Here is a 13,025-nt window from a genome sequence, read left to right as displayed (position 1 = left end):
TAAAGGTGTCAAGACCTGATTTCAGAACTTTTAAATTTTGTGAGCATGATGTATTATGATTTTTAATAATTATGATTTGGTGATTACATTTATCAAAAGAAGCAATAATAACGACAATCATAATAACTGATTGTCTTTTATAAATCATATGAATTGTTGCCGTTTTTATGCATGTTTTGAAATAGATTTGACATGGCAAATGTTATACATTTATAATAATAGAAGAAGAAAAATCACTGAGCCAAATAGAACATCCGTATCTTTTGGTAACTTTCAAGTTAACAAACAGAGCTAGCTTTAGTTCTCCAGATCTTAAAAAAAAAAAAAAAAGGTAAATAATAGTGTAAATCAGTTACAGTGCTTACAGTTATTTAAAACCCTGCAATCTATATAACCAACCTTCTCATAAAACTTTGACCAAATATATAAAATACATTGTCTAGATTTCTATTTTAGAGGATTTCTGTACTGTTCAAATTGTCCCATGAAATCACATGGTGAAAATGGATCTTGGTCCGAATGGTCTGAAAAATTGCTGAATTGTTTTATCGAACATTATTGAAGTGCTACTGTTAATACTCTGGTTTCCAAAGAACGATCTGTTTGTCCACACCACCTGTGATGATACTACTGCATTGTTCATTCATCCACATACACGTGACTGCACCTGCATTAAAGATACACAGTCAGGTTAATACGAAGCACTGTTCCAAAATCTGGAATGTTACCTACACAGAGTGCTACATATACTAAGACTATGCCAAATATTGAGTAACAAAATTATTACTAAACAAAAATATTATGCATTTTGACTAAATTCTAAGTCACTATCCTAATAGACAAGGCAATCCCCAAAAGCTGTTTCCCCAAGCTCATTGAAAAAAAAGAAATAAATAAAAAAATGGCAGACAATTAAGAGAATGTTGAGAGAGGGATTTCAATATTTAAAAAAATAAATAAAACAAAATGTACTATTTTAGTCAATATTTGTGTGTTATGTATTATTCAGAGTTTCACACTGTTCGTTTTGCAATATACTAATATCCAACACAAATTTGGAATTTGCTTTAAGTCAAAAATCTTGTACACTTCACATGAAGAGTGCAATCTGTGTGGGTTTCTGCCTATATAGAGTATTTAAAATCACTAAAGTCACTCCATTTCAGTCAAGATGCAGACTGAGCGACAATGACCGTTGGTCAGACCAGGGGTGTGTTTCCCAAAAGCAACTATGGTCGCAAGTTCCGTCATTACCAACAGAGTTCAACAGAAATTACCATAGTTGACTAACGCTGCTTTTGGGAAACGAACCCTGGTAAGACTCACTCTGCTCACTGGTGTGTGTTTACCTGAGTGAGCAGCAGGTATCTTGTGGATGACTTTACTGCTAAGGAGGTCCCATACACTGAGATCTCCTGACATACCTCCAGACAACACAGTGTTACCATCCCAGCAGAGACACCTAAAAGAAGGAAAGTGATCTTTGGCTTAGAAAATACAGGAAGTTCTGCATGTTGATATAACAGCTCCTTAACATGAAACACTGTGAAATATAATGTGTGTGTTCTGGTCACCTCTGCTCTAGCTCTGCATGTACAGTAGCGATGAGCATGCCTGTCTGCACATCTGTAACCGCCAAACACGAATCCTCCCCAACACTCAGTATATGTCTGCTGTCTGAACACAGAAACAAAATTTTATAAAATGACCCTTCAAAACAACAACAAAAAAAGTCACAGAGATCTTGATAAATTTTCTAAAGTAAATAAATATACATTACACACACTCACCAGGACTGAAGGCCACCTGATTAATCTTTCCAGAATGGCAGGTCAGCTGATTTAGTGGGAGAGGGTTGGCAATGTCCCAAAGAGTGAGTGTTCCTTCTTTAGTACCCGTTGCCAAAAGTGTGCCAGCTGGGCTGAGATCTAAAGTATTAACCTGTAAATACAAATGTATATACAATATACAAATTAGACTTTTAGGCACGAATTAGGCACTTTTCCTCAATATGGCACAAATAGCATCAGTGCACTCATAAATGTACAATTGCACAACTCTGCATGTTCTTTAGTGAGAGAATTATTATATATGCCACATTCAACCATAAGATTACAGAATTATATAACAGAGGAGGATTGAAATCTGCTAAAACTGACACTCAATTAATTATGGAAAAATTATTTATCACGTATTATATTTTAATATCTTATTTTCACTTTGTGTATAACACTAAATAACTTTTAAAAAACAAAACTCTTCTAAAATTGTGGCATGGACATAATTTAGACACTTTGTATAGCATGGTGGGAAGACAAGCAAAAAATCTCCCATTTTCTCAATGTTTACATACTGAATTTGTCAAGCTCAACCAATTAACTCTGTTACCCAAGATCTTGTAATGTAAGGAAATATAAATCAAACAATAACATTTTAGCTAAATTTATGGGAAATGTATAGCAATAACTAACCAAAATCTGGTCCAACCTAGCTAGCAACTACTGAGTGATCGCTTAAATTAGGCAAAATATTAAATCTTTTTGTAGCTTGAATAAAGTTATATAGAGAAATCTAATAATATTGATAACCCTTTCTATTCCAGTTTGCACTGTTTTTGACTGGCTTTAGTCAACTGTGCATCGTGGCTAGATGTCTCTGCTACAATTTGTCATATACAGTCTGACATAAACATTGTACATCTGCCTTGCCTACATTCGGTCAAGAAATTATCTTTAAAAAAAAAAAAAACTACTACAGTGTATAGCAGGTTTAAGAGACTTAAGATTTTTTATTTGAAAAACTAAAGAGACTAAAATTTTACACCTCTATTCTGAAAAGTGCCAAAAGTTAATAAAGTGAATAATCAGCTATTCAACACATTTGCCTATATTGCAGTTTTTTTTTTAAGGATTCCTCAGCACCAACCCCGGCCTCATGTTCAAATTCAGCAAGCAGGTCAAATTGAGTCCTTTTATTACTTGAGATGTCATCTGCTACACATTTCCAAATCTGTTCAAGTAAAACAGAGAAAGTAGGAAGTCAATTGAAACAGAAGGTGATTTACATATAAAAATTATTTGTTTTGAAGTGTCTTTAATCATTAGAACCATATAAATGGAAGGTAAATTAGAATATGCCACTATAATTTTTTTGTAAGATGTCACAAAAGTTCTTCAATATTCCCAAAGAACGTCAAGATCTTAGTGAAATCAGCCAATTTTCTTTTTTTTTTCCCAGTTGACCAAAAAAAAAAAAAAAGTTTTATTTTAAACATTTAGCACCACGTAAACAAGGTGTTCTTGGGAACTGTAAAGTACATTCAGCTTTGCTCGTAGAGTTAAAACTAAGTTCAGATTTATCCATCCATAAATGTTTTGCAAGAAAGCAAACTTGGCTGGACTAATTAAGAATACCTTCACAGTAGAATCCCAAGATGCTGTGTATAGTTTGTCATCCCTCCAGCAAATATGACTAACTGCATCATCATGACCCATCAAAGTGTCTTGTCTTCTTCCATATGCTACTGAATAAAAATATCTACAGGAAACAAGAAAGGGATCGAAGAGTAGGTGAACAGAAAAAAAGGGAGGAAGACCGATAAAAATGAGAGAAATTAAGAAATGTGTTCAATTGATGACAAGATTTATAGGGATATGATTGTGTTTACTATATAAATACTTACACATTGTTGTCCCAGGAGGAGCACACAACGATCTTATCATCAGGCAGCATCAGACAGGAGGACAGTGCCTTAAGTGTCATTTGAGAAAAAAAAAAGTTTTATAATGAGGTAATATAAGCTTTTATCTAACCTGGCCATGGTATACAGGTTAAATAAACATATTTGGACACTTAAGCCACACTTAAATTACAAAATATGTTACACTTCTATAAAAGTAATTTTTTTTTACATAAATGTTCCACTTCCCACTCACTGGGGAATAAAACCACCTTGGTTCACGAAAAAAAGACAAACAAAAACAAACAAAAAAAACAACAACAAAAGCTCCACATATGACAAAAATCACACGAATCTGCACCATTCACATATTCTGTAAAGTAAATTGTTACAGACAGCAAACGTCCCAATGAAGTTAAACTAAATAGTAGCATTCTTAGATTACTCCTTGGCCAATCAAATTAGAGCAGTGGTATTCAGTCCTGGGGACCCACCACTCTGGGCATTTTGTATGTCTCTTATTTATGTGCAAAACATCATAAAATCTCACTGAGATGATACCAAGTGACCAGACATAATTTTCCTCACACTATTCTTCTGGTACAATAATTTTATTAGCAAAAAATCCCACCACTCACTGGTGTGTCCAGGTTGCACTCAAAAATCTTCATTCTATTCACTCTATTCATTCACAAAGAGAGAATGATACATAAAACTTTGGTAACACTTTACAATAAGGTTTCATTTGTTAACATTAACTATATTAGTTAAAAACTAATTCTTTAATTTGTTGTATAATGCAATTAAATAGACAGATTTTTTTTTTAAGTGCGGCTTAAGTTCAAATACCTTTTGGGGCCAGTGTTTACTACAATCTCTAGAATGGTTACCATGTTCAAGAAGGACACACTTCTTTGCAGTCCATTTTCTTTTGAGAACATCTTCAATGTAGAGTCTACGTGAGGATAAAGGACGTTAACTAATACTTCCTGTGAGAGGTGATCATTTAATCATTTAAGTTCTGAGGAATCAATCTCAGCTAATTTATGGGAATCTGTCATAGACTAATGAGACTAAATAACTGATGAATTCCTAACCTTGAGAAGTTGAGAAGATGGAATCCCCACCGAGGGTCACAGCAATGCCTGTTACTGCTCTGTGGAACCAAAATAATAGGGTCAAAAGTCGATTTAAAAACACAATATTAATCTTTGCTTTCAAACAAGCAATTACACAGATAAGGTACTCAACAGATACTCACTCTTTGTGTATTTTGTGGCAAGACTGCAATGCAAGTTTGTTCATGTTGCTCCAGGCCATTTTCTTACTTTCCTCAGTAAGGTCCTCAAATGACTCCATACTAGGAGAGGCTACACAAAACATCCATCAAATACAGTAAGGCCATCCTTCTGAAAAATGTGGGCAATCTGGTTTATTGCTAATTTAAAGGGGTCATGAATTGCATTCTTTTATAATGTTTTCTGAGGTGCACTTATAGTAGGATTTAACATTAAAAATTGACACAATTTACAAAGAAAATGACATTTTCAATCTCTAATTTGCATAATCATGGATTCACATATACTAACAGAAGTCAGGGTGTAGAGTTATATTCAAGCCATTTTGAGGCATGAAAAAATACATTTTCATGAGGGAAAAAAAAAAATTTAAATATGTAATTTTGATGATCAAATTTGAGTTCTAAGGGATAAATTTAGTGACAGCAGAGGGAATTTAAGACTTCAATATAAATTCCCACTTCTATGATTGGACACTTGCTTGGCATTTTCCTGCTTTTTGCTTATGAGTCCATTCTTTTTTAATGTTTGTATTGTTTACTTAAAACAATGATTTGGCAATCCTCATGTATTATTGTGCTACTTTGTGCAAATATATAGGCTAAGTCTCCTGACAATTCTCTCCCAAGTTGTTCCATTGTTGTCAGCACTATGTCTAATGATGATTCAATGGCCTATGTAACACTTTAAATTGTTCAAATGTTTTGGTTCAGCATCTTGGATTATATGACATTATAATACGTATAGTATTAATGCAATATTGATATTTAATTTTTTTAATATTGTGACTATTGTCAATACACCTCTTATATAAACAAAATCAGTGCATAATTGTACAGTACAATAGCAAAACAACATGTGCTCTTTCCCATTGAGGCTATCTACATTATATGCAGTCAAAGCATATGTCCTAAGCTATCTGGATCCACGGGACCATTTCAGCTTTGCATGCAGGGAAACAGAAGCTTTCGGTTGGATAAGGTCCATTTCCAGTGGCACATTAGGCTGGAAAGAATGTTGCTTGATTACAAAAGAGAAAGCAATCATCGAGCCATTTCCCTGATGAACAGCTGGAAATTTGTTTGTAGCGAGTAGTTTAAGAATAGTTTAGGTCTTGTTCAGACTGTCCCTTCATCTGCTGTGTGCTCTGCTTTTGTTCACGACTCATGCACACTGCGAGAGCAACGAAATGTCACAGAGCATTTGGAAACAGGTCATTGTGTATGCAGCAAAACCGACCTCGTATGACAAAGACAAACAAACAGCTGATCGCTGCTGATGCTTAATCAAAACTGTTTCTGACTTATATTTTCAGTGAATTCCATTTCAATTATATTAAAGCTAGCAGACATAAGCACTCAGATCTGAATAAAATGAGTAGTTAGTGGTACTCATAGGCTATGTTCACACTGCAAGAAAATGTGGCCCAATCCCCCAAATTTTCTTCAGTGTGAACAGCACAAATCACATGCAATCTGATCTTTTTGGCCTTGTTCAGACTGTCAGTCCAAATCTGATTATTTGTGTATCCGATTGGAATCTGATTTAAGTGATTGACTGTCCGCACTGTGTATCGCAACTGTTCAGATCCAATTTGTGTGTCCCGTGGCACTCTTTTGTTTAACTGAATATCTGCATTGGTTTCTACGGCAATGACGTTGCTTTGGTATGCCCAGTACAGATGTTGTCGTACAACATGACAACATGTTGTGGTCACGCTGGATTACATTACGTCTTATGCAGAGGCAGAAACATAGGAAGCTGGAATTCTGTGTGTAGACCAGCAGTATATTGTTATTTTCTGCTTGACTTGCATTCGCAACAAAACAGCCTTGTTTCTGCAAAGAAATTCAGCATGTTTTCTACAAACAATGTCTAACGTGTTTAAATTTTACGTAGCGTGAGAAAATGACATGGGCAAAAAAGCTATGCAAAATCCAATCTGAGTGGTCAGACTGAAACGAATGTACAGAAATGCAATTTGAATAGGTTTTCAAACATATGAATTTTAGTTTGAAACGTATTTGTAAAAATCGTATTTCATGTGATTTTTTTTGCCATTTACACTTGCTAAATATGATCGGATTCCAATCGGATATGCACAACAATCGGACCTACATCCTGTCAGCAATGGTCACTGTTGCTTGTGTCGCCGGAAGTCACCGGCTCCCCATTGAAAATGAATGGGATCATGTTGCTTAATTGTGGCAATAACAGGGCTTAACAGTATTTGTTTAAGTCTTATGAACAGTTAATGATACTATTGTGTGTGTGTGCACAGAGAGAGAGAGAGAGAGAGAGAGAGAGAGAGAGAGATTATTATGTAGTAATAATTGAGTATTATGTATGTTTGTGTAAATTGTTTGAGAAATAAATTTGCTTGGTTTTTAATTTGAGTCGTAACTTAATGACCATGGGAAAATGTGGGCCTCAAGGCCATATCAGTTGAAAACCATTGCAATGGAGCATGCTAACTGTGCACACTGTACATACTAGGGGTGTGCAGCGGAGCCAGTATTTGTATCTGTAACAATCACAAAATTATTTGTATCTGTATTCGGATAAAACCAGAAGTAGGCTTGAACCGGAAGTTCATACAGTTACTTGAGAACCGTTATGTCTATGGTTTTACATCCTTTTTCATAGTTATCCCTGAACAAATATGTCGTGTTTAACTCAAATAATAATTTTCTTATGGATTATAACATTTATTTAAATACCTTCTAACAGTCGGAGCCGATACACTTGTATAGGCAGTGCTTCGAGATGTGCAGTTGTGCTTCGGGTGACGCAAGTTCGAGTCCCAGCTTGGGGACCTTTCGTGATCCGATAAATAAATCGTACAAGGTTTAAATCATTGACATTTAAATATATACAAATAGTAGAACGTGTATGATGTAGTATTTTAGTTGATATTGCTCTTGCCAAGCTCTGAGTTCTAAGAGATGCACAAAGAGGCAACAGCAATATGGTTGTTTGATTTGTGCTCATTTCATTCATAAAGTTTACATTCATTCACGTCACACACTCATTATTGCGTAGTGACTTTAGAGCTTTATGTATAATATTGCGCTGATCCCCTGGCTCACCTGTTATCCAGCAAACACCGGGAGTGACAGTGCCAGCCTCAGTCGAATATTATTCACCAGAATTATTCGTTATCCGTTATGAAGCCATAATCCGTGCCTTTCCGAATAAGGTATTCGGCTTCAGGCACACCCCTAGTACAATACTTTAATGTGAAAATTGAACTGAAGCAAACACAATTAACACAGTACTTGTGTGTTACTGTTGTACCTGGTGAGAGCTCACTGCTGCTGAGGCTGGGTGTTGCTGACAGGTTGTGGAAGCGTGGAGTGATCCTCTGAGGATGAGGAGTGACAAAGAGTTGCCGTGGCGTTTGTCCAAACTCCAATATCTGAGTTAGCATGGCTATTTTCTGATCTGGGTCCTCAATACTGCAGAAACACAGACATACACACTGACAAATGTACACTGACAAATATAAAACACATAAAAATTGGATCAAAAGATATTCAGGCAGTCAAGTATGAGCTATTTAACTAGAGATATTTCAATTTAATGAAGTTTACCTATCGCAGTCAACTCCTCCCTCATATGTTACTGGATGGAAAACTGTAATATAGTAGACATCATTGTATTTACTCATAATAAAATAATATCAACAGCATACTAATCCTTCATACTTTTAACACCGTTTTATAATTGAATATTTGACTGATGCCAATCTGCGTTTGTCTATTTTACCATTATGGGCGGCCACAGCTTCACTTCCTCTCTGTTTGTAGCCAAAAACCAGATCAATCCACTCATGCAGGTGTCAGACACATACGGACTCTCCAGTGCTAAACGCATTTTCTCCAAGAAGTCATCTGGATCTGCATATGTACACAACACAGAGAAATGTGAACAAAACAACATATTGTAAAGTGTTACAAAGAAATTATGGTGAAAGCCAGGATAAGACATGATCTCATACATAGAGCTCTGAAGCAGAACTGGTCGGATAGTGGCGTTTATTTGCACATGCCACCTGAATTTCATTCATCAGCTATGTAACTGGAGTCTTTACTAATGAGCTGTTGAGTTGAATCATGTGTGTTTGATTAGGAAGACTAAAATGTGCAGTGTTGGGGGTTCTCCAGGACCAGGAATGGGAACCACTGAGGTAGAGGATGCAGCAAGTTGACACAAACTGCCATAATGCAAGGCATCTTTTTCCACAGTTTTTCATACAATTCAATGAAAATCATGCTCATCTTTGTGTGAATTTTATTTAATTATCTTTTAACCAATTCATTGCAACTTTTTTCGACTGATTTGTGGAAATAAATCAGACTTGACAATTTTGATACAGACCAATACACAAGCTGAGCCAACCATTTCACAACTTCTACTGTTGTTTAAGGCACAGAATGAGGATGTGAAATATCTTTTTTAATGACATTTTAATTGAAATGCCCTTTTCTCATGTTTTTAAAGGTTAGAGAGAACAAAAGTGAGAAGGACTCAAGAAAGAATGTGCACCTGATGTCCAAGGAGGAAGTTCAACTTTTTCAACTCTGCCTCCTCCCTGCCTCCTGCCCAAATTCAAACCAAGCAGATTCTTCAGAGAGCTACTATCACTTCCATAGAACTCAGGAATCAGCTGTAAATACACAGATAAAAACACACCAAGTACTTTATTGCATGACCTACATTTGGACCGGTTCACAAAATAGTCAATTTCAGCGCACTGAATAATTTTTTTTTAAAAACGGTATTGCAATAAGGCAGGACACTGCATTTGTAAAACTTACCTCTTTGAAATCCGTGCCTCCCTCTAAACAATTCTTCCACGTCTCACCAACACTGTATACACAAATGCACATTAATGTAAACAAATATTTTTCAGTATATGCGTGTTTGTGTGTGTCAAATACCAGTTGAACATTCTGTCTGCATGATCAAATCGTCCATTCTGTAGGCAAAGCATGTGCTCTGGAGCTTCAGGAAGACAACAGATATGTGATCAAATGCTGCAGAGTCCAAAGCTATCACTAAGGGCATTTTCTAACCTACAGATTGCATGCTTGTTCTGAAACAGGGACATAAATCATTGTAATGTTGTGTTTTCTCCTTCATTTTGCGTTTACAAGGCAACATTTCAGTGTTCAAAGTTTATGCAAGTCACATGTGAGGAAAACCATCCTTTCATTACCTGTCCAAATCGGTATTCAGAGGTCATCCATTAATAAATGAAACTCAAACTTTATTTTGGAAACTACTTCTGTCTGAATAGTGCTACAGAAGCATAAAGCTGAAACCATTTTTAATTAATTAATCAGATTTTCGAATTAGTCAAAAGGACAATGAAAAAAAAATGATAATGATAAGGGTTACTGTGAAAGATGCATTAAAAAAAAGCACTTAAGCAATGGCAGAGAAAGAGACTAACCTGAGAGAGACAGAAAAATAGATTCTTACCAACTCTGACAAGGTAGAAAAGCACATATCCAGGTGATGAATAATGACTGCCATACATAAAACGAGGCTCAGGCATGTCTCTGTAGCGTTCCTGTAGCACACACACACACACACACACACACATGACAAAAACAAATCATACACACCATTTTTATATGATAAGTAACATCTGAATATAAAAAAGGCTGTCTGTGATTACTAGATTTCTTACCAGTAATCTCTCAAGTCTTTCTGTGTTCAAAGCTCCAATTGGTTTACTGAGATCTCGAAATGAAGCAGGGTTCAGCAAGTCTGAAAAAAATATATTTTTCAGTATAAGTGTGTGACGTGTGTTCTCAGGATTGTGTCTGTTAGATAGAGACTGACCCAGCTCTGTGCTGCTGTAGTCACTGATGACCCAGGGGAACACTGGATACTGGGAAAGGTCATTCACACTGCGGTCTGCTAAATTGTTTAGATGAAGTAGGTACTGATAGTTGGAGATGTGACCTCTCTGCCACTGCAGCATGTAGCTCTCTGCTGTGCACTCCACTATATGGTTTTCTACATCAAACACACACACGGATCTTCAGTAAATACAATGTGTTCATACTGGAATGTACATACTTACAAATTCAGTTTGTTCTGGACCCTGCTGGAAAACCAAGAACTGCTTTTTGGAACATGGTTGTTGGTAGCTGGTTTTTTTAAGGTCAGTCTGTGAGAACAGGTCCCACTTCTGCTCCTGGAGACCAACTTCATGCTCTGTTCAAGTCATACTTACAAGTTAAATAACAGGAATTCCACAACAATAATTAAGGGGGGATTTTCTTTGACTCCCAAGTCCCAACCTTCTGAGTTGGGGTTGTGTCAAATAAAGTCAATGAATGTTCACGGTACTCTTTAGTTTGTCAACATTTTGTGCACTATTGGAGAAGAAAAATCACTAATGGTTGGTCTGAGGTGACAGGCTTATGCAACCAAACTACAATTACAGTACAAAATACATCTCAGTGTTTCAACCATAAAGGTGTTTTACTACCCAATGCTCAAATGATGGCGTATAAAGAGAAACAAAACAAACAGCTACTGTTAGCTTTGTAGTTTGGACCAGCTAATGAGCATAAATGGCCAGCGCTGGACCAGAGTAAAACTAAAACCAGCTACAGTACCATAGGTAGAGGCTTCAGCTGATTTTCCAGCAGGAGACAGCTTTTCTTCACCTTAAGTTAAACCTTTATATATACAGGATAATACTGTTATCCTTTATATGTGACCTTTATATAGAGAGGATAATACTGACAGGGCTGGCTGTCACACTTTTTACTCCATCAAATATTTTTGTTAGGTTATTTAGGTTTCTTTGGCTATTAAAAAGTAACACTACTAAATAATTTCTGTTATTGCTCAGCTTTTTGGAATGTAATATAAGTAAAACAGCCATTTATCACTACATTGAAATATAAATATAATGCATTTAAAACGTGTTACATGCTATTTAATAGCTTTTCAGCTAAATTTAAGATGCAAAACAAAACATACAATTCACGAAACAGCAAAAATGGAAAAGTTGACAAAAAATATCAAATCACTATTTTAATATAATTACAATCAATTTTTTATTAAAATGTGGTTGTGTGTTCACTACGGTGTTTAACCAACAACTATTTCAGAAATATGATAATCTTGCATTTTTATATATACACAACATAATACTACTGCTAAACACCCCTATATTTACAGAAATACAGCCCATGTGACAACTTCCCAGTGAACCCATGATTAACATACAAAAAAGCCTACCAAGGAAAGTTGCAATGTAGTAGTAAAGCTCATCTCTTTCTTTAGTACTGTAGAACTTCAGGTAGATATCGGAGCACAAATCATTATCTGTGCAAAACACCTCAAGGCCCTCCACACACACACACACACACACACACACACACACACACACACACACACACACACACACACACACACACACAGTAAGTACACATAAATCCACATATGAATACGTCTCTGCAAATGATGTCCTTATTTTGTGTGTAAATACCATAACAGACACAAAACTAGAGAACAATTCAAGTGAAAAAACATCACATAAACACTCACCAAAGGCCTCAGCCCATGTCTCCGTTTGTAGATGCGTCTTACACTACGTAACCCAATCTGCACCACTGAATCCTTTTAGAAATACAGAAACACACATAAGAACCCCAGTGAAGGAACTGCATATTTGATAAAATTATATATGCCAAAGAAAGCATGGCTCGCACAAAAACTCACAGGATAGCTGTTCATGGGCTGGAAGTAAAGATTGCAATCAGTGATGCAAACGTGACCAGCATTTGTCACCAAAGGAGAAACCATTTCTGCCACACACTCCATATGAGGGATTTCTGTTACATGCTGAAAACTGCACACACAAACATTATAATTAATCCATCTTTCTACTAGACCACAATTTTGAAATACAGAAGTTTGGGGTCTGTTATCTGAATACTGTAACCTAATAATATTAGGGTGACCATACGTGCCATTTTCCCAGGACACGCGAGTCCTGGCCAGGATTTCTATATTGC

General features: G+C 36.0%; 1 pseudogene; it reads right to left on the bottom strand.

Moving 5' to 3' along the window:
* Positions 1–241: 241 nt before the first annotated feature.
* LOC107664965 (protein FAN-like) overlaps positions 242–13,025 on the bottom strand; it is a 20,992-nt pseudogene continuing 8,208 nt past the window's right edge.

The sequence above is a fragment of the Sinocyclocheilus anshuiensis genome, unplaced genomic scaffold (assembly GCF_001515605.1).
Source record: "Sinocyclocheilus anshuiensis isolate Anshui unplaced genomic scaffold, SAMN03320099.WGS_v1.1 scaffold599, whole genome shotgun sequence".
Lineage (NCBI taxonomy): Eukaryota > Metazoa > Chordata > Actinopteri > Cypriniformes > Cyprinidae > Sinocyclocheilus > Sinocyclocheilus anshuiensis.
The sequence above is the reverse complement of the archived record's forward strand: the minus strand, read 5'-3'. Positions and strand labels throughout refer to the sequence as shown.